The sequence below is a fragment of the Tursiops truncatus genome, chromosome 9 (genome assembly GCF_011762595.2).
Source record: "Tursiops truncatus isolate mTurTru1 chromosome 9, mTurTru1.mat.Y, whole genome shotgun sequence".
Taxonomy (NCBI): Eukaryota; Metazoa; Chordata; class Mammalia; order Artiodactyla; family Delphinidae; genus Tursiops; species Tursiops truncatus.
The window spans coordinates 30,271,860-30,294,524 of NC_047042.1; the positions used below are offsets into that span (position 1 = coordinate 30,271,860).

A 22,665-nucleotide genomic window follows, 5' to 3' on the forward strand; every position below is an offset into this window, starting at 1 on the left:
GATCCCACATGCCGTGGAGCAACTAAGCCTGTGCGCCACAGCTACTGAGCCTGCACTATATAGCCCGCGAGCCACAACTACTGAAGCCAGCGACCTAGAGCCTGTGCTCTGCAACAAAAGAAGCCACCGCAATGAGAAGCCCACGCACCACAACGAAGAGTAGCCCCTGCTCACTGCAAGGAGAGAAAGCCTGCGTGCAGCAACGAAGACCCAACGCAGCCAAAAATAAACAAATAAAATAAATTTTTTTTAAATGGTTAAGATGGCAAATTTTTTTTTTTTTTTTTTTTGGGCGGTATGTGGGCCTCTCACTGTTGTGGCCTCTCCCGTTGTGGAGCACAGGCTCCAGACACGCAGGCTGAGCAGCCATGGCTCACGGGCCCAGCCGCTCCGCGGCACGTGGGATCTTCCCGGACCGGGACACGAACCCGTGTCCCCTGCGTCAGCAGGTGGACTCTCAACCACTGCGCCACCAGGGAAGCCCAAGATGGCAAATTTTATGTTACATACATTTTACCATAATTTTCTTAAAGTGAAAAAAGAAAAACAGATTTCAGAAAGGAGTAGTGAGAGTAGTGGTAGCAGGTGGTTGTAAAAAGTGATTAGAAATAAATCAACAAAAAAATCAAAGTAATATAAAGTGAGGGGAAAAACTATTTGGAGAAAGTCTAGTGATGGAGGAAATCAAGCAGTGTATCTTTTGGCGTCATTCATCGTGAACACTTAAATATTCTAGTTTAGTGGGTATGCACAAGAAAAAAAGTATAAGAAAAATTCTTTGATAAGAAGTATTTAGGGATAAAATGTCATGATATGTACAACTTGTTTCAAATGGTACCCCCTAAAAGCATATATATTTGTATAGAGACGGAAAGATAAAAATATAGAAAAATTTTTAGTAAATGAGGAATCTAGAGGAAAGATATATGATGTTTACCACATAATTTTCCCTAACTTTCTGTAGACTGAGAATTTTCAAAATAAAAGATTAGGGAGGGCTTCCCTGGTGACGCAGTGGTTGAGAGTCCGCCTGCCGATGCAGGGGACACGGGTTCGTGCCCCGGTCCGGGAAGATCCCACATGCCGCGGAGTGGCCTGGCCCGTGAGCCATGGCCGCTGAGCCTGCGCATCCGGAGCCTGTGCTCCGCAACTGGAGAGGCCACAGCAGTGAGAGGCCCGCGTACCGCAAAAAAAAGAAAAAAAGATTAGGGAGAGGGGGCATTTCTTAATTAAGACCTTTCAATCAAGAGTTATAATAGTATTTGGTAAGTTAAAATATATATATTTTAAAGAATCTTCCAGCAACAAGATTAAAAGATTAACTGCTGAATCTGTTTTTCCCTGGCAGCCACCTCATGTATAATATTTGAAGTAGTCAACCTAGGCCAGAGAAGGCTACATAGAACAGACTGGGGTGGGAAGCTTACCATCATGTTAACATAAAATGAAGCTAAAGCCCTCAGAGGTTTGACACCAAGCTGAAGTGCGACATGAATTATAAAGGTACAGCCTACTCACTGATTAGTTATAGTTAGGAATAGCAATTAAAGGAAAAGTTGGGGTTCTTTAAAATCAAATACAAACAAATTTATTGTAATGTATATGTATTTTATATATATATGTGTGTATACATATATATGTATATGTGCACATCAGGAGGTTTTTTTCCATACATTATTTAATATTTTCATTAGTAATAAGGATTAAATGATACGTAAGGCTTAGCTCAATGTGTGGTACACAAAGTCTCAACAAACCTTACTTGTTATTAGTTATTTTAATATTCAGTATACATGTCTATTTTTTTCCCGTATAAAATAGACTGAAAAAGTAAACATTTTAGGGGCTTCCCTCGTGGCGCAGTGGTTAAGAATCCGCCTGCCAATGCAAGGGAAATGGGTATGAGCCCTGGGCTGGGAAGATCCCACATGCCGCAGAGCAGCTAAGCCTGTGCGCCACAACTACTGAGCCTGCGCTCTAGAGCACGTGAGCCACAACTACTGAGCCTGCGTGCCACAACTACTAAAGCCCACGTGCCTAGAGTCCGTGCTCCGCAACGAGAAGCCACTGCAATGAGAAGCCTGTGCACCGCAACAAAGAGTAGCCCCCACTCGCTGCCCTAGAGAAAGCCCATGTGCAGCAATGAAGACCCAACTCAGCCAAAAATAAAATAAATAAAATAAAATTTATTTTAAAAAAAGTAAACATTATTAGCAGGTAGGAAAACTAGAATTCAGACCCCAGTCTTTTGCTTCCAAGGCCCCAAATTCAGGGTTTTCCACTACAATGCAGATGCAAAAAGAATATATATATATATATGTGTGTGTGTGTGTATATATATATATATATATATATATATATTTACCTCTATGGTGTCTAAATGATGAGTAGATATACTGTATCTCATGATTGTTTTTTAACATTTTCAATTTTTTTAATTTTGGAAAATTTCAAACATACACAAGCAGAGATAGAATAGTATAATGAGTACTCATGGACCTAATTCTCATCACTTGGCTTTCACAGTGAACAATATTTTGCCATTCTTGGTTAATCTCTCCTCTTCCACCTTTTTTCTCCAAAAGTATTTTAGGTCAAATCCCAGACATCATGTCATTTCACTGTAAATTCTTCGGAATGCACCTTTAACTTTTAAAGAACTTAACCATTGTGCTATTATCATGCTTAACAAAATTTATAGTAATTTCTTAATTTAAGTAGTTTAACACCTGTTCCATATCCAGATTTTCCTGATTATCTGAAAATTGTCTTCTTACAGCTGATTTGCTTGAATCAGAATTCAAATGAAATCTACACATTGCATTTGACTATTGCTTCTTTAGAGGAAATGTATATATATCTTCAGCCTACCACAACAATTTTTTCCTTTTATGTTATTACTTTCTACATGCATACACTTTTTTTTTCACACACAGGTTTTTTTATTACAAATAATTTGGGTTATAACAGTGACAAAGGCCACTACGTTTCCAATCTAAAATCCATGTAGCATATATCTGAGCTTCCTGCTTATATTTTATTACGATGCTGCAGAATAGTGGTGTCCACAGCCTTTGATAAATGCTTACACCAATTCTCTTTGGAAAAATTCATTTTATTTTAAACATAATTTGTAAGTTAAGTAATCAGTTTTCCATCAAAAAAATACTCAAAGGAAAAGTTGGGTTTAATCAGAAAAAACTATATATTACTTTAACAATGTTCTAAATTATCACATATCCTCCTTTCAAATTTTCTAAAATCAGTTGTTTTGTTTTGTTTTGTTTTGTTTTGCAGTACGCAGGCCTCTCACTCTTGTGGCCTCTCCCGTTATGGAGCACAGGCTCCGGACGCGCAGGCTCAGCGACCATGGCTCATGGGCCCAGCCGCTCTGCGGCATGTGGGATCTTCCCGGACCGGGGCACGAACCCGTGTCCCCTGCATCGGCAGGTGGACTCTCAACCACTGCGCCACCAGGGTAGCCCTAAAATCAATAGTTTTAATAAAATATTTTAAAAGACTAAGAAATCTAAATTACCTTATTCGATGATATAAAATCAGTTGAAAAACCACAATGATCCCTTTGAACATAGCAAAACTCACCCTTTCTCTAGATTCACATTACAATTTTCTGTTTACATTTCATGTGACTATATAGTTATGGGAATTATACATTTACACTCTATGGGAGTCCACAGTACTTCCCCACAAAGCCCTATCACTGAAAGTGCTAGCAATAAGAACTCCTACCTCGGGACCCGGTTCAGAACCCCTAAAAACAACCTGGAATTGGAGACCATACCATATCCTTTTACTCAGCTCATCCAGCTTGATGCTTTATCACATAGTAGACAGTCAACAAATGCTGGAAATGAACATTTGCTGAATGTCTGATTCATGCTTGGTAGGTGGTATCATGGTTGAGATTAACATGAAGAACCAGACTTAGGAAATAAAACCCTTTAAGGTTGTTCTGCTCCTGCTTTAAGTTTCCCTACTCTGGGAGAAGAAATCAAATAGTTTAAGGGAAAAATAACAAAAAACAGGCTAAAACAAAGGCACATAAGAACACACATACTATCAAAATAGCACCTAGCCCAATTATTCCACAGTATACAAAAATCAAAAGGAGGATATAATGGAATCTAAAAAATAAAACAAACGAATGAATATAACAAAAAAGTTACAATGCTATTAAATATACTAAAGATATTGGATATAAAAAGATTCTTGCTACAATAAACATAATCAAGAGATTGTGAGGCACAGCAGGAAGCCACTATCATCCCAAGCCTAAGGAACAGAGGGAAAAATCAGTAATGTTACAACAGCCCAAGTCCAAGGACACCTAGTGGAATAACAGAGCCAAGGAGGCTGTCTGGCAGAGAAGGTGGCGCTACAAAGGAGACATCACCTGAGGCAGAAAGGGAGAAAAATACCCTAGTCTCTCTTTTCCTCCTACATTCCGAACTCCTGCCAGTACTTCTCATTGGCTGAACCCAGGCAGTAGCTAGTTGATTTAGGAACTTAGAAAGTGCCACCTACTAGAATCACCCTCCCTTGAGATACAAAACAGAGAAAAGTAAAGGAACAAATCTGAAGGCAACCAGGAAAAGGACCAGCACAAACACCAAGTACACATGCCTTTGTGCACCGCATACTTATAGGTCTCTGCTGATTTATCTCTTATTTATATCTCAATAGGTTTTATTATTTGTATTCTTAATGTGGAGAGGCAGATACAAATAAAAATAGTCATGTGAAAAAAAAATAGCCATGTGTACACAAAAAAGAAATTCAATTCTTAGTAAATGTAGTAGTAGTAAAATAGTAGTAAAACGCAAAAATGACTAATGAAAATAAAATACATAAGTGTGGGACTTCTCTGGTGGCACAGTGGTTAAGAATCCACCTGCCAATGCAGGGCACACAAGTTTGATCCCTGGTCCAGGAAGATCCCACATGCCACAGAGTAACTAAGCCCATGAGCCACAACTACTGAGCCCGCATGCCACAACTACTGAAACCCACGTGCCTAGAGCCTGTGCTCCACAACAAGAGAAGTCACCGCAGTGAGAAGCCAGCACACCTCAACGAAGGGTAGCCCCCGCTCACCACAACTAGAGAAAGCCCACACACAGCAACAAAGACCCAAAACAGCCAGAAAACAAAACTAAAGTGTTTAAAGTATCTAAGTCAAAAACTTTTCCTTATTAATATTTTTCAAATTCATATTAATATTTTACCACCACTAACATATGCTTAACTGTACAAGGGAGAAAACTCAGAAGTCACTTCTTGATTATCAAAGTGAATTACTCACTGTAAAGTTTTATTATGAAGCTAGCAATAAAACAAGAATACTTCCTAAACAATATGAACGAATTCAAATATCAGAGCAAATTGCTAGGTAAAAGTGGTTTCAAAAGCCTCATAAACTCTGTAATTAAATGTACATTAATTGTTTAGTCTTTTACACTTTTAATACAGCTACCTTCTCCTACTGAGTGCTGAATAAATTATATCATTCAACAAATATTTTATTACTTCCCTACTTAAGGCTGCAAGGCACACTGTTTAGGTCTCATGAGTAGATCGACATGTTCTCATCAAACTTTATAAACAAATTAAATGCCTAGGACCATAAAATAAGCCTAATTTTTTCTTAAGTGAGAAAACAAAAGCTAGATAATGGATTTGACTAAATAATACAAATCATAAATAATCTACATTTTAAATAGCCACATTAAAACCACTTCTAGTAGGAATTCTGAGATTGACTTCCCTCTAACATGTTTAGAATATAAGGACTATGCATTTTACAGGTTTGTTAGGTTTTTTTTTCTTAATTGGTAAATAACTTATTTTGAGATAACTGTACATTTACATCCAGTTGCAAGAAATAACAAATACAGAAATTCCTGTACCCTTTACCCAGTTTTGCCCAACAGTGACATCTTGTAAAACTACATACATCACAGCTACAGTACTGACACTGGTACAGTCAAGATGCAGAATATTTCCTTCACCACAACTATCCCTGTATTGCCCTTTTACAGTAACCCCATCCTCCCTCTCATTAGCCTGTTAATATGGTGGAATACACTGATCGATTTTTTTTTTTTTTTACGCCTGCCATGTGGCATGTGGGATCTTAGTTCCCTGACCAGGTCTCAAACCTGTGCCCCCTGCATTGGGAGCATGGAGTCTTAACCACTGGACTGCCAGGGAAGTCCCTACACTGATTGATTTTTGAAAATTAAACCAGCCTTGCATTCCTGGAATAAATGCCACTTGGTCACGGTATTTCTTCTTTTTTCTTTTCTTTTTTTTTTAGGGTCATACATATAACATTTTAATCACTTATGTGAAACTAATATAAAATAACTTGCCATATACTTACTTTTTTTCTTAAACAACAGAAATTTATTTTCCCACAGTCTGGAGACAGGAATTCCAAGATCAAAGCTATGGCAGGTTTAGTTTCTCCATAGCTTGCAGATGGGTATCTTCTCACTGTATGCTCATGTGGCCTTTTTTCTGTACATGCATCTCGTGTCTATTTCTCTTCTGTAAGGACACCAGTCCTATTGATTAGGGTCCCAAACTTCTATGTGTGTCATTATACTCACAGTGAATCTCTTATAGACAGCATATAATTAAATCCTGTTTTTTTAAAAAAATCCATTCTGCCAATCTATGTATTTTGATTGGGGAGTTTAATCCATTTACTTTTTTTTTCGTTTTCTGATTTTTTGATTTTATTCTTTTTAATTTCATTTTACTTTTTTTTATACAGCACATTCTTATTAGTCATGAATTTTATACACATAAGTGTATACACGTCAATCCCACTCGCCCAATTCATCACACTACCACCCCCACACCCTTGGTGTCCATACGTTTGTTCTCTACATCTGTGTCTCAATTTGTGCCCTGCAAACCAGTTCATCTGTACCATTTTTCTAGGTTACACATACATGAATTAATATACGATATTTGATTTCTGACTTACTTCACTCTCTGTGACAGTCTCTAGGTCCATCTACGTCTCTACAAATGATCCAATTTCGTTCCTTTTCATGGCTGAGTAATATTCCATTGTATATATGTACCACATCTTCTTTATCCATTTGTCTGTCAATGGGCATTTAGGTTGCTGCCATGTCCTGGCTAATGTAAATAGTGCTACAATGAATACTGGGGTTACATGACTCTTTTTGAATTATGGTTTTCTCAGGGTATATGCCCAGTAGTGGGATTGCTGGATCATATGGTAATTCTATTTTTAGTTTTTTAAGGAACTTCCATACTGTTCTCCATAGTGGCTGTATCAATTTACATTCCCATCAACAGTGCAAGAGGGTTCCCTTTTCTCCACAACCTCTCCAGCATTTGTTTGTAGATTTTCTGATGATGCCCATTCTAACAGGTGTGAGGTGATGCTTCATTGTACTTTTGATTTGCATTTCTCTAATAATTAGTGAGGCTGAACAGCTTTTCATGTGCTTCTTGGCCATCTGTAGGTCTTCGCTGGAGAAATGTCTATTTAGGTCTTCTGCCCATTTTTGGATTGGGTTGTTTGTATTTTTAATATTGAGCTGCATGAGCTCTTTATATATTTTGGAGATTAATCCTTTGTCCATTGATTCATTTGCAAATATTTACTCCCATTCTGAAGCTTGTATTTTCATCTTGTTTACACTTTCCTTTGCTGTGCAAAAGCTTTGAAGTTTCATTAGGTCCCATTTGTTTATTTTTGTTTTTATTTCCATTTCTCTAGGAGATGGGTCAAAAAGGATCTTGCTGTGATTTATGTCAAAGAGTGTTCTTCCGGGCTTCCCTGGTGGCGCAGTGGTTGAGAGTCCGCCTGCCGATGCAGGGGACATGGGTTCGTGCCCCGGTCCGGGAAGATCCCACATGCTGCCAAGCGGCTGGGCCCGTGAGCCATGGCCGCGGAGCCTGTGCTCCACAACAGAAGAGGCCACAACAGTGAGAGGCCCGTGTACTGAAAAAAAAAAAAAAAAAAAAAAAAAAATGAGTGTTCTTCCTATGTTTTCCTCTAAGAGTTTTATAGTGTCCACTCTTACATTTAGGTCTCTAATCCATTTTGAGTTTATTTTTGTGTATGGTGTTAGAGAGTGTTCTAATTTCATTCTTTTACATGTAGCTGTCCAGTTTTCCCAGCACCACTTATTGAAGAGACTGTCTTTTCTCCATTGTATATCCTTGCTTCCTTTGTCATAGATTAGTTGACCATAGATGTGTGGGTTTATCTCTGGGCTTTCTATCTTGTTCCATGGATCTATGTTTCTATTTCGGTGCCAGTACCATGTTGTCTTGATTATTGTAGCTCTGTAATATAGTCTAAAGTCAGGGAGTCTGATTCCTCCAGCTCCGTTTCCTTCCTTCAACACTGCTTTGACTATTCGGGGTCTTTTGTGTCTCCACACAAATTTTAAGTTTTTTTGTTCTAGTTCCATGAAAAATTCCATTGGTAATTTGATAGGGATCGCATTGAATCTGTAGATTGCTTTGGGTAGTATAGTCATTTTCACAATGTTGATTCTTCCAATCCAAGAACATGGTATATCTCTCCATCTGTTGGTATCATCTTTAATTTCTTTCATCAGTGTCTTATAGTTTTCTGCATACAGGTCTTTTGCCTCCCTAGGAAGTTTATTCCCAGGTATTTTATTCTTTTTGTTGCAATGGTAAATGAGAGTGTTTCCTTAATTCCTCTTTCAGATTTTTCATCATTAGTGTATAGGAATGCAAGAGATTTTTCTGTGCATTAATTTTGTATCCTGCAAATTTACCAAATTCATTGATTAGCTCTACTTGCTTTCTGGTGGCATATCTAGGATTCTCTACATATAGTATCATGTCATCTGCCAAGAGTGACAGTTTTGCTTCTTCTTTTCCGATTTGTATCCCTTTTATTTCTTTTTCTTCTCTGACTGCTGTGGCTAGGACTTCCAAAACTATGTTGAATAATAGTGGTGAGAGTGGACATCCTTGTCTTGTTCCTGATCTTAGAGGAAATGCTTTCAGTTTTTCACCACTGAAAATGATGTTTGCTGTGGGTTTGTCGTATATGGCCTTTATTATGTTGAGGTAGGTTCCCTCTATGCCAACTTTCTGGAGAGTTATCATAAATGGGTGTTGAATTTTGTCAAAAGCTTTTTCTGCATCTACAGAGATGATCATATGGTTTTTATTCTTCAGTTTGTTAAAGTGGTATATCATATTGATTGATATGCATGTATGGAGGAATCCTTGCATCCCTGGGATAAATCCCACTTGATCATGGTGTATGATCCTTTTAATGTGTTGTTGGATTCTGTTTGCTAGTATTTTGTTGAGGATTTTGGCATCTATATTCATCAGAATTCATTCATGATATTGGCCTGTAATTTTCTTTTTTTGTAGTATCTTTGTCTGATTTTGTCATCAGGGTGATGGTGGCCTCATGGAATGAGTTTGGGAGTGTTCCTTCCTCTGCAATTTTTTGGAAGAGTTTGAGAAGGATGGGTGTTAGGTCTTCTCTGAGTGTTTGATAGAATTCATCTATGAAGCCATCTAGTCCTGGACTTTTATTTGCTGGAAGATTTTTAATCACAGTTTCAATTTCATTACTTGTGATTCGTCTGTTCATATTTTCTATTTCTTCATGGTTCAGTCTTGGAAGGTTATATCTTTCTAAGAATTTATCCATTTCTTCCAGGTTGTCCATTTTATTGGCATAGAGTTGCTTGTAGTAGTCTCTTAGGATGGCTTGTATTTCTGCCATGTCTGTTATAACTTCTTTTTCAATTCTAATTTTATTGATTTGAGTGCTCTCCCTCTTTTTCTTGATGGATCTGGCTAATGGTTTTTCAATTTTGTTTATATTCTCAAAGAACCAGCTTTTAGTTTTATTGATCTTTGCTATTGTTTTCTTTGTTGCTATTTATTTCTCCTCTGTTCTTTATGATTTCTTTCCTTCTGCTAACTTTGGGTTTTGTTTGTTCTTCTTTCCCTAGTTCCTTTAGGTGTAAGGTTAGATTGTTTGAGATTTTTCTTGTTTCTTGAGGTAGGCATGTATGGCTATAAACTTCCCTCTTAGCACTGCTTTTGCTGCATCCCTTAGGTTTTGGATCGTTTTGTTTTCATTGTCATTTGTCTCTAGGTATTTTTTGATTTCCTCTTTGATTTCTTCAGTGATCTCTTGGTTATTTAGTAACGTATTGTTTAGCCTCCACGTGTTATGTTTTTTACGTTTTTTTCCCTGTAATTCATTTCTCATCTCATAGCTTTGTGGTCAGAAAAGATGCTTGATATGATTTCAATTTTCTTAAATTTGCTGAGGCTTGATTTGTGACCCAAGATGTGATCCATCCTGGAGGATGTTCCATGCGCACTGGAGAAGAAAGTGTAACCTGTTTTTAGATGAAATGTCCTATAAATATCAATTAAATCTATCTGGTCTATTGTGTCATTTAAAGCTTCTGTTTCCTTATTTATTTTCATTTTGGATGATCTGTCCATTGGTGTGAGGTGTTAAAGTCCCCCCACTATTATTCTGTTACTGTCGATTTCCCCTTTTATAGCTGATAGTAGTTGCCTTAAGTATTGAGGTGCTCCTATGCTGGGTGCATATATAATTGTTATATCTTCCTCTTAGATTGATCCTTTTATCATTATGTAGTGCCCTTCCTTGTCGCTTATAACATTCTTTATTTTAAAGTCTATTTTATCTGATATGAGTATTGCTATTCCAGCTTTCTTTTGATTTCCAATATCTTTTTCCATCCCCTCACTTTCAGTCTGTATGTGTCCCTAGGTCTGAAGTGGGTCTCTTGTAGACAGCATATAGACGGGTCTTGTTTTTGTATCCATTCAGCAAGCCTGTGTACTTTGGTTGGAACATTTAATCCATTCACATTTAACATAATTATCAATATGTATGTTCCTATGACCATTTTCTTAATTGTTTTGGGTTTGTTTTTGTAGGTCCTTTTCTTCTCTTGTGTTTCCCACTTAGAGAAGTTCCTTTAGCATTTGTTGTAGAGCTGGTTTGGTGGTGCTGAAATCTGTTAGCTTTTGCTTGTCTGTAAAGCTTTTGATTTCTCCGTTGAATCTGATTGAGATCCTTGCTGGGTAGAGTAATCTTGGTTGTAGGTTCTTCCCTTTCATCACTTTAAGTATATCATGCCACTCCCTTCTGGCTTGTAGGGTTTCTGCTGAGAACTCAGCTGTTAACCTTATGGGAGTTCCCTTGTTGGTTATTTGTCATTTTTCCCTTGCTGCTTTCAATAATTTTTCTTTGTCTTTAAATTTTACCAATTTGATTACTATGTGTCTTGGCATGTTTCTCCTTGGGTTTATCCTGTATGGGACTCTCTGTGCTTCCTGGACTTGGGTGGCTATTTCCTTTCCCACGTTAGGGAAGTTTTCTACTATAATCTCTTCAAATATTTTCTCTGGTCCTTTCTGTCTCTCTTCTCCTTCTGGGACCCCTATAATGCGAATATTGTTGCGTTTAATGTCCCAGAGGTCTCTTAGGCTGTCTTCATTCCTCTTCATTCTTTTTTCTTTATTCTGTTCCGCAGCAGTGAATTCCATCATTCTGTCTTCCAGGTCACTTATCTGTTCTTCTGCCTCAGTTATTCTGCTATTGATTCTTCTAGTGTAGCTTTCACTTCAGTTATTGTATTATTCATCCGTTTCTTTGTTCTTTAATTCTTCTAGGTCTTTGTTAAACATTTCTTGCATCTTCTCCATCTTTGCCTCCATTCTTTTTCTGAGGTTCTGGATCATCTTCACCATCATTATTCTGAATTCTTTTTCTGGAAGGTTGCCTATCTCCACTTCATTTAGTTGTTTTTCTTCGGTTTTATCTTGTTCCTTCATCTGGTACATAGCCCTCTGCCTTTTCATTTCGTCTATCTTTCTGTGAATGTGGTTTTTGTTCCACAGGCTGCAGGATTGCAGTTCCTCTTGCTTCTGCTGTCTGCCCTCTGGTGGATGAGGCTATCTAAGAGGCTTGTGCAAGTTTCCTGATGGGAGGGACTGGTGGTGGGTACAGCTGGCTGTTGCTCTCCTGGGCAGAGCTCAGTAAAACTTTAACCTACTTGACTGCTGATGCATGGGGCTGTGTTCCCTCCCTGTTGGTTGTTTGGCTTGAGGCAACCCAACACTGGAGCCTACCTGGGCTCTTTGGTGGGGCTAATGGCGGACTCTGGGAGTGCTCACGCCAAGGAGTACTTCCCAGAACTTCTGCTGCCAGTGTCCTTGTCCCCACGGTGAGCCACAGCCCCACCACCACCTCTGCAGGAGATCCTCCAACACTAGCAGGTAGGTCTGGTTCAGTCTCCTATGGGGTCACTGCTCCTTCCCCTGGGTCCCGAGGTGCACACTACTTTGTGTGTGCCCTCCAAGAGTGGAGTCTCTGTTTCCCCCAGTCCTGTTGAAGTCCTGCAATCAAATCCCACTAGCCTTCAAAGTCTGATTCTCTAGGAATTCCTCCTCCTGTTGCCAGACCCCCCAGCTGGGAAGCCTGACATGGGGCTCAGAACATTCACTCCAGTGCGTGGACTTCTGTCGTATAAGTGTTCTCCAGTTTGTGAGTCACCCAACCAGAAATTATGGGATTTGATTTTACTGTGATTGCGCCCCCCTACCATCTCATTGTGGCTTCTCCTTTGTCTTTGGATGTGGGGTATCTTTTTTGGTGAGTTCCAGTATCTTCCTGTCGATGATTGTCTAGCAGCTAGTTGTGATTCTGGTGTTCTCACAAGAGGAAGTGAGAGGACCTCCTTCTACTCTACCACCTTGGTTCAGGGCTCATCTTAATTCTTTTTATGTGTTGTTGAATTCCGTTTGCTAAGTTTTTCCTGAGGATCTACACATATATATTCATGAGGGGTATTGGTCTGTAGTTTTTAATTACCTATACCGTCTTTGGTTTTGGTGTAAAGATAATACTAGCTTCATAATTGAACTGGGAAGTGTTCCCTCCCCTTCTATTTTCTGAAAATGACTGTGTAGTATTTATACTAATTCCTATTAAAAAATTTTTTAATGAAATTTTTTTTAAAAAATTTATCTTTGGCTGCGTTGGGTCGTCGTCGCTGCGCGCAGGCTTTCTCTAATTATGGTGAGTGGGGGCTACTCTTTGTTGCGGTGTGCAGGCTTCTCATTGCAGTGGTTTCTCTTGTTGCAGAACACGGGCTCTAGGCGCGCAAGCTTCAGTAGTTGTGGCACATTGGCCCTAGAGTGCATGGGCTTCAGTAGTTGTGGCCCATGGTCTCAGTAGTTGTGGCCCACAGGCCCTAGAGCACAGGCTCAATAGTTGTGGTGCATGGGCTTAGTTGCTCTGTGGCATGTGGGATCTTCCCAGACCAGGGACCAAACCCGTGTCCCCTGCATTGGCAGGTGGATTCTTAACCACTGTGCCACCAGGGATGTCCCCTATTAAAATTTCTGATAGAATTCTCCAGTGAAACCATCTGGGCCTGAAGATTTCTTTTTTGTAAGTTCTTGAACTATAAGTCAATTTCCCTAACAGTTACAGACATATCTCGCTTTATTCCACTTTGCAAATATTGCATTTTTTACAAACTGACAGTTTGTGGCAACCCTGTGCCGAGTGAGTCTATCAGTGTCATTTTTCCAACAGCATCTGCTCTCTTCATGTCTCTCTGTCACATTTTGGTAATTCTTGCAATATTTAAACTTTTTCATTATTACTGTATTTGTTATGGTGATCTGCAATCAGATGTGCAGATGTGGTAGAAACAGCAAAAGAACTAGAATTAGAAGTGGAGACTGAAGATGTAACTGAAATCATGCAATCTCATGATAAAAAAAAAAAAAAACTTTAATGAATGAGGAGTTGCTTCTCATGGATAAGCAAAAAAAGTGGTTTCCTGACATGGAGTCTACTCCGGGTGAAGATGCTGTGAAGATAGTTGAAATGACACAAAAAGGATTCAGAATATTACATAATCTTAGTTGATGAAGCAGCAGCAGGCTTTGAGGAGTTACTCTAATACTGAAAGAAGTTCTGTGGTGGGCAAAACACTATCCAAGAGCATTGCATCAAACAGCATTGCATGCTACAGAGAAATCATCTGTCAAAGAGCCAAGTGATGTGGCAAACTTCATTGCTGTCTTATGTTAAGAAACTGCCACAGCCTCCCCACCCTTCAGCAGCCATGGATATCAAGGCAAGACCCTCCACCAGTAAAAATAAATAAATAAATAAAATAAAAATTATGACTTGCAGAAGGCTCAGATGATGGTTAGCATTTTTTAGCAATAAAGAACTTTTTAATTAAGGTGGATACATTTGGCTTTTTAGACATAATACTATTTCACATTTAATAAACTATAGTGTAAACGTAATTTTTACATGTGCTGGGAAACCGAAAACTTCACGTGACTTGCTTTATTGCGGCGGTCTGGAATGGAGTATCTCTGAGGTATGCCTGTATACGGCTATTCAAATTATCTATTCCATACTGGGTGAGTGTGCTAGTTTGTGTTTTTTGAGAAACTGACCCCTTTCATATAAGTTATAGTGTTTACATGTAGAGCTGTTCATAATAGTCTCTTATTATGATTTTGATGTCTGCAGGTTCTGCAGTGACACTCACTTTTTCATTCCTGATATTGGCAAATTATTTTTGGTCAGTGTTGCTAGAAGTTTGTCAGTTTTTTCCCCCATCTTTCAAAAGAAAAGCTGTTACACTGATTTTTTCTGTTTTTCTTTCAATTTCATTTATTTCTGTTCTTATCGTTATCATTTCCTTCCTTCTGCTTTGATCTGGGTTTGTTTTACTCAAGAACCTAGGTTCTTGAGGTGGGAGCTTAGATTATGGGTTTAAGACTTTTCCTCTTTTCTAAAGTATGCACTCTTTTCTAAGGTATGTACTTTTCTAAAGTAAACTTCCCTCTCAGCATACTTTAGCTGTGTCCTACAATTTTTATGTTGTGTTTTCATTTAGATCAGTGCATTTTTTAAAATTTCCCTTGAGGCTCCCTCTTTAACTTACAGATTATTTAGAAGTGTGTTATTTAATTTCTAATTATTTGGAGATCTTCCTATTATCACTCTGTTATTAATTTCTAGTTTGAGTTCACTGCAGTCACAGAATACACTCTTTATGATTTCAATTCTTTTAAATTTGTTGAGATTTGTTTTATGGCCAAGGGTATCTATTTGGGTGAATGTTCCATGGACTGTTAAAAAACATGTATATCCTCCTGTTGCTGATGGAGCTTCTGTGTATGTAACTAAGATTCCACTGATTAGATTGCATTCTTCAGATCTTCTATATCTTTGCAGATTTTCTGTCTAGTTCTATCAGTTCCTGAGCAAGGAGTGTTTTAAATTCTCAACTATAATTGCGGATTTATCTATTTTTACTTTCAGTTCTATCATTTTTGTAGATACATTTAGGATTGTTATTTCTTCTGGGTGGGCTGACTGTTTTATGATTATATAATTTAATTCTCTGACTCTGGTAGTTTTCTTTGCTCTGATGTCTATTTTACCTGTTATTAATGCAGCCACTCCTGCTTTCCTTTGATTAATGTTTGCATATCTTTTCCCATCCTTTTACTTTCAGCCAGCCAATATCATTAAATTTGAAGTGACTTTCTTGTAGACAGCACATACTTGGGTCATGTTTTTTAATTCAGTCTGCCAATGTCCTCTAACTAGCGTATTTAGAACATTTATAATTAATGTAATTTTGATATATTAGGACTTAAGTCTGACATTTCATCTTTTGTTTTGTTGGTTCTGTTTTTCACTTCCTTGTTTTCTTTTTCCTGCCTTCCTATGGGTTATTTGAATATTTTTTAGAATTCTTATTTTTCTGTAGGGTTTTTAAATGTCTCTCTTTGTATAGTTTTAGTTATTGTTCTAGATATTACATCATATACATAATGTGCCACAGTCATTTTACCAATTTGAGTGAGCTTTACCTCTCTTTACCATCTGTGATGGTTCATTTTGGGTCAGCTTGGCTAGGCTATGGTACCTAGACAAATCTACCAGTCTAGATGTTGCTGTGAAGGTAGTTTTTAGATGTGATTAGCATTTAAACCAGTAGACTTTCAGTAAAGCAGATTATTTACCATAATGTGGGTGGACTTCATCTAATAAGCTGAAGAGCTTTAAAAAAAAAAAGACTAAGGGGCTTCCCTGGTGGTGCAGTGGTTGACAGTCCGCCTGCTGATGCAGGGGACACGGGTTCATGCCCCAGTCCGGGAAGATCCCATGTGCCACGGAGCAGCTGGGCCCGTGAGCCATGGCCGCTGAGCCTGCGCGTCCGGAGCCTGTGCTCCGCAACGGGAGAGGCCACAACAGTGAGAGGCCCGCGAACCAAAAAAAAAAAAAAAAAAGACTAAGGTTCCTGGAACAGGAAAGAATTCTGCCCCCAGGCTGACTGCCTTCAGACTCAGGACTGGAACACTGGCTCTTGTCAGAATTTTCAGCCTGCCCTGCAGATCTTGGACTTCCCATAACAGGCCCATATGGGAACAGGCCCATAACAGGCCCATAACAGGCCCATAACAGGCAGTAAGAGGCCCATAACAGCATGAGCCAGTTTCTTCAAGTCCATCTCTCCCTCTCCCTGCTCTGTTTCTATCAAAAACCCTAATACACCATCCTTTTACCCTACTTCATTTATAAGATACTGCCTTAAATATTTCTTCTTCATACATTTAGAAGGCAATGTTATAATTTTTGCTTCAACTATCATAATTTAGAAAACTCAAGGAGAAAAGGAACCTACTGACCTACCCTTATTTTTACTTACTGTGTTCTTTCCTTCCTCATTGTTCCAAGGTTCCTCCTTTTTATCATTTCTTTTCTGTTGAGAGAACTTCCTTTAGCCTTCTCTTAGGGTAGGTCTGCTGGTGACAATGTTTTTCCTTCATCTAAGAAATATCTTTGATTTCCCTTAATTCCTAAAGGATATTTTCACCAGGTATAGAATTCTGGAATGATAGCTCTTTTCTTTAAGCACTTAAAACAAAATATGCCACCTATTTCTGGCCTTGATGGTTTCTGATGAGAAATCCACTGTCATTTGAATTGTTTTGTCACTATAAGTGTCATTTTTCTCTAGGTGCTTTTTTTTAAAAATAAGTTTATTTATTTTTATTTTTGGCTGCATTGGGTCTTTGTTGCTGTGCACAGGCTTCTCATTGCGGTGGCTTCTCTTGTTGCGGAGCACGGGCTCTAGGCACTAGGGCTTCAGTAGTTGTGGCTTGCAGGCTCTAGAGCACAGGCTCAGTAGTTGTGGCACACGGGCTTAGTTGCTCCACGGCATGTGGGATCTTCCCAGACCAGGACTGGAACCCGTGTCCCCTGCATTGGCAGGTGGATTCCTAACCACTGGACCACCAGGGAAGTCCCTCTAGGTGCTTTAAAAATTTTTTCTTTTCCAGATGCCCTTTTAAGTTTTCAGAAGCTTAATTACAATGTGTATTGGCATGGACTTTTTTGAACTTATCCTACTTGGGGTTCACTCAGCTTCCTGAATCTGAGGGTCTATGTCTCTTGCAAAATTTAGGAAGTTGGTAGTCATTATATTTTTGAGTACTTTTCCAGCTCTGCCCTCATTCTTTTCTCCTTCCAAAACTCTGACAACACAAATGTAAAATCTTTTGTTATAATCCCACAGGTCCCTAAAGCATTGGGATTTTTTTTTTTAAGTCTATTTTCCCTCTGCTGTTCAGATTGTGTAATTACATTATTCTACACTCCAGTTCACTGATTCTTTCCTCTGTCCTCTCCTTCCTGCTTTTGAGTCAATCTGCTGACTCACACATTTTACTTCAATCATTGTATTTTTCAGTTCAAAATTTTCCATTTGGTTTTCCTTTATGTGCTCTATTTATCTGCTGAGACTTTCTATTTCTTTGTTGATGCTTTCTGTTCTTTCACTTGCTTTGTGTTCATTAATTCCTCATTGAAGCACTTTTAATGCCGACTGCTTAAAAACCTTTTTCAGATAACATCTGTCATTGGTTGTCTTTTTTCATTCAGTTTGAGATTTTCCTGGTTCTTGGTATGACAAGTGATTTATACTTAAAACCTGGACATTTATATATTTTGTTATGAAAGTCCAGATCTCATTTAAGCTTCCTATTTTAGGTAGTTTTCTCTGATACCACTGTGGCAGGGCAGAGGGCTGTCACCTTGTTACTACCAGGTGGAGGCAAAAGTCTAGGTTCCCACTTGGCCTCCACTGTTACCTGTGAGCTCCTCATCACTGCTGGATGGAAGTGGGAGTTCCAGGTGCCCACGTACTCTTCACTGACATTGTGACGGGGATGCTCTTTACCACTGGGCCACGGTAGAAGTCCTGACTCTCCACTAGGATTCCTCTGACATCACCCCCAGAGGGAGGGAGATGAGCACTTCATTACTGCCATGCAAGGGTGGAAGTCCTGGCTCCCCATGTGGTCTCCACTGGTACCATGTGGTGTGGGGGGAGTTTGGATGCCTCATTATAGCCTCACAAGGGGGAAGTCTATGCTCCTCACTTAGCCTTTGATCATGTGGTTGGTGGTGCAGTCACCAACTTTTTTCTGAGGTGTCTGGCTGGAGGAGAATGGTTTCCTGTCTAAAAGTTTTTTGTCTTGCTAGGCTGCCCCTTCTTTGGCTATAGAGAAAAGCCTTCTGTAGGGGTATTTGTTTTATCTTGTTTTGTTTTTATCTGTGTCTGGTAGCATTTCTTAATTTTCAGAAAGCATTTAAATATTAATACTGAACTGCTCTCCAATTCTCTGAAAATATTTTTGGAGTCCATTTTTTTTTAAAGTGTTCAGCAACCACAGTAGATAGTAAAACCAAAACTCTTAAAAGAAAGCAGGGTCAGACTTCCGCTGGGAAAGCCTGAGGGGTTAAAAGACTGGTGTTGCTGTACATTCAGGTGTAGGAAACCACATGTCAACTGCAACGTGTTCTATAACAGTCATTGGGCATCAGAACAAGAACCCCCAATTCATTGTTCTAGACAAACCCCAGAATCCAAAAGAGATGTTACATGGGAAGAAACAAAAATCTTCTTTTCTTAGGGAAAACTAAGAATGCTGAGAATAAGACATAAGACAGTTAGAAATGTTATCTTAAAGAGAAAGCACAAGTTACTGCTCAAGATTTACAGACAGTAATCTTTAGAAGTTCAATTGATTTGTTCACGGCCTTTGCAATAGTAACAATTCATTGTAGACTAGCATTTTTAAAAATATATTAGCTTATGTTTATTTTACCAACAAGGAAAATCAGGTTAAATAGCTCAAGGGAAGACCATTCAATAAATATTTTTGATGGACTAGCCTTTTTGTATAGTAGCAACGAAAGAAATGGGTTTTATAGATGGCTGAAAGTTCAAGTTCTCCAGTATTCATGAAATTCCCATCTTATTGTCATTCCAAATTAATGGAGGAAAGGACAGAATTTAAGTAATGAAACTAAAATAACTGGCTACCTAGTTTGGAAAAATGACCCTGCATCTCTTACTGCTTCCATCAGAAATCTCAACTATATTACAGACATAAATGTTAAAAAAAAAAAAAGTAATATATGAGAACGTAAGTTTTGGAAGAAATATTTTAAGCATATAACTAAACCATAAAAAATGATGTACATGTTTAACCACACAGATTTTTAAAAACAATATACCAAGTTGTTAGACAACTGAAAAATCAGAGGAAAGACATCTGCTACATATACTGACAGCATGAATATCTTTATAAAAGATCAGTCAATTAACAAATTTCCCAGCAGAAAAACTGACAAAGGATACAAACAATTCATTCTCACATACAAGAAATACAAATAGCTAACAATCAAGAAAGTCTTTCAACCTCTCCTGTAAACAAAGAAATGCAAAAGCAAACAATTAGAAGCCATTTAAAATTAAATAGAATGGGTATAGTGGGGAGAAACTGGCACTTTCGGACTTCCCTGGTGGTGCAGTGGTTAAGAATCCACCTGCCAATGCAGGGGACACGGGTTTGAGCCCTGGTCCAGGAAGATCCCACATGCTGCGGAGCAACTAAGCCCGTGCGCCACAACTACTGAGCATGCATTCTAGAGCCCGCAAGCCACAACTACTGAAGCCCGCACGGCTAGAGCCCAAGCTCCCCAACAAGAGAAGCCACTGCAATGAGAAGCCTGCGCACCGCAACAAAGAGTAGCCCCCGTTCGCCACAACTAGAGAAAGCCCAAGCACAGCAATGAAGACCCAATGCAGCCATAAATAAATAAATATAAATAAATAAATAAATAAATCTATTAAAAAATAAGAAAGAAAGAAACCGGCACTTTCACTCTGCTGGGAGAATGCTAGTAGGGCCGGTAGAGCCACCCTGGAGGGCAATCTGACAAGTGTCTATTAAATTTAACATGCCTTCAGCCAAAAAAATTCCACCTTGAGGAAATCTATCCTTCTGAAACATTCACACAAACATAAAATGTCCACACATTTATCACTCACACATATACTTCATATACACAGATACACATATATCACAGCACTAAATCCAGCACACAAGGTTACCAATAAATTATCCATTACTACAGAATAAGCAGAAAAAAAGGAATATTTATAAAATGAAACAACGTTAAGTCATTAAAAAGATGAGACAGACCTATCTGTAATAACATGGAAAGATATCTACAACAATTAAGTGAAAACAAATAAGCTGCAAACTAGTATATGTAGTACAATCCCATTTTCAAAATAAAACAATGTGCTTGACGAACAATGTGTCTGCAAACTACGGCTGGTTGGCTGCCTGTCTTTGTAAAAAAGTTTTACTGGAACATAGCCATGTTCATTTATTGAAAAGGAGACCACATGACCCACAAAGCTGAAAATATTTACTATTTAGCCCTATAAGAAAAAGTGTGCTATCCCCGATATACGCCAAATTAACTGACATTCTCTCTCTCTGCTCTACTTTTACTTATCTATGTTGTACATTTCTATAATATTTGAATGCTTATAATAATTTTTTTATAATCAGAAATAAGCAAAAAACATTTCAGGGAATTGGTTAAATACCGTGTGGCCATTAAATGATGCAGGCATATATTCACTGATATTGAAATATCTCCACCATACATTAAATTTTAAAATACAGTTTATAGGATACCATGTGTATATGAGTCTCATTTTGCTTTCAAAACTGAGCTGTTATACACAGCTGGGCAGCATAGAACAGCTACCTTTTAAAATATCACAGTTATTTTGTTCAAGCAGAAAGAATTTTTTTCCAAGTATTTCTCTTGTTCCAAAAGAATTGCTTCTTCATTGTTTCTATCAGTGTCCTTGGACTAAGCAGAATGCAAAACAGTATAACATCTACTACATGTGTATCTGCCACAAGTACCTCCATCTCCGTTTACACCAACTCCTTCATCTGTAGTCATCGATATTTGATCCTCAAGAGCCAATGCAGACTAACCCTCGTCACTTCAAAGACACCATCATAAGTGGGAGAAGAAAAAACAGAAAGTGTCTTGGGCATTCCCAGATAAAGATGGTAAACTCAACCAAGGCACTTAACCTCTGCTGACTGTGGCTACCCTACCGAAATAGTAAAGGTGTTTTTTTCTCTTTTTTTAAAAAAGCATAAATCTATGGGGCCAAAACAAAGATAGCAAGAGAGGAGACAACAGCAACAGAACTCCAGAAGCTGGAAAGCATATGGATGAGTGTTAACTGATTTAGCAGACCTGAAAAACTTGGATATTAAAAGAGAAACCAAAAAGAAACTGAAAAAATAAGAAAAATCAAACAGCAATTCATTTTTCTCCACAGAAGCCCACCCCGAAAAGGCCCAGAAACAGCTGCACCAGGTACCAATGAAAACAGGGTGAAAAGGGGACCAAAAACAGAAGGAATGGGTGAAAATTTATCTATAAAGCAATTTGATTTCTAAACTTTTTTTACCACTCCAAACTAGACAACAGCCCCTCCATCATTGCAGAAAATCTGAGATGTGTTTTTGGAAGCCAGTAAAACATTTAAGGGCCTGGGCACCAAACTGAAAACTGGGGAAGTAAGTGAAATTCACATAGTGAGTGCTGAGGCTACCCCTCCTCCCCAACCCTTTTCCTCCCATTCAGATCCCACACACCTGGAGGCATATACATCCTGCAAGAGACTGGAAGTTCTTCTCTAGAGAATCTGACCAGCCCAAGAGAAAAGACCTAAATATACTAATATATACCAAAAAAAATAGACACTGATACTATGTAATAAAGAATTCGGCTGGCCTTTGTCCCAGGTTCCTGGGAGGTAGCCTCCAAAAGCCTGGAAGTTCCTGACTGATTGTCTTTGTTATTCATGGTGGGCCCCTAGATAGTTCGTGCTGAGATAACTCAGAATGGGGGTTCGCCATGTCAGAAAGACCAACCCTGCCATTAGAGGGTTAGGGCTTTTCAGTTGGGGGAGGCAGGGGAGACCAGGAAATTGAGTTCAACCAAGTGGCTAATGATTCAATCATATCTACACGATAAAACATCAATAAAAATACTAATTATGTAGAAAAAAGTCATTATTTTAGAGATACACATGGAAATATCTAGCAGTGAAATGTCACAATTTTTAATTTAAATAGTCTCCAAAAATTGGAGAAAACAAA

The 22,665-nt window shown here is 38.5% G+C and overlaps 1 protein-coding gene across 1 annotated transcript in view; it reads right to left on the bottom strand.

Annotated features, from left to right (window-relative positions):
* CCDC126 (coiled-coil domain containing 126) overlaps nt 1-22,665 on the bottom strand; it is a 54,714-nt gene that overhangs the window by 3,663 nt on the left and 28,386 nt on the right. The window lies entirely within an intron of this gene.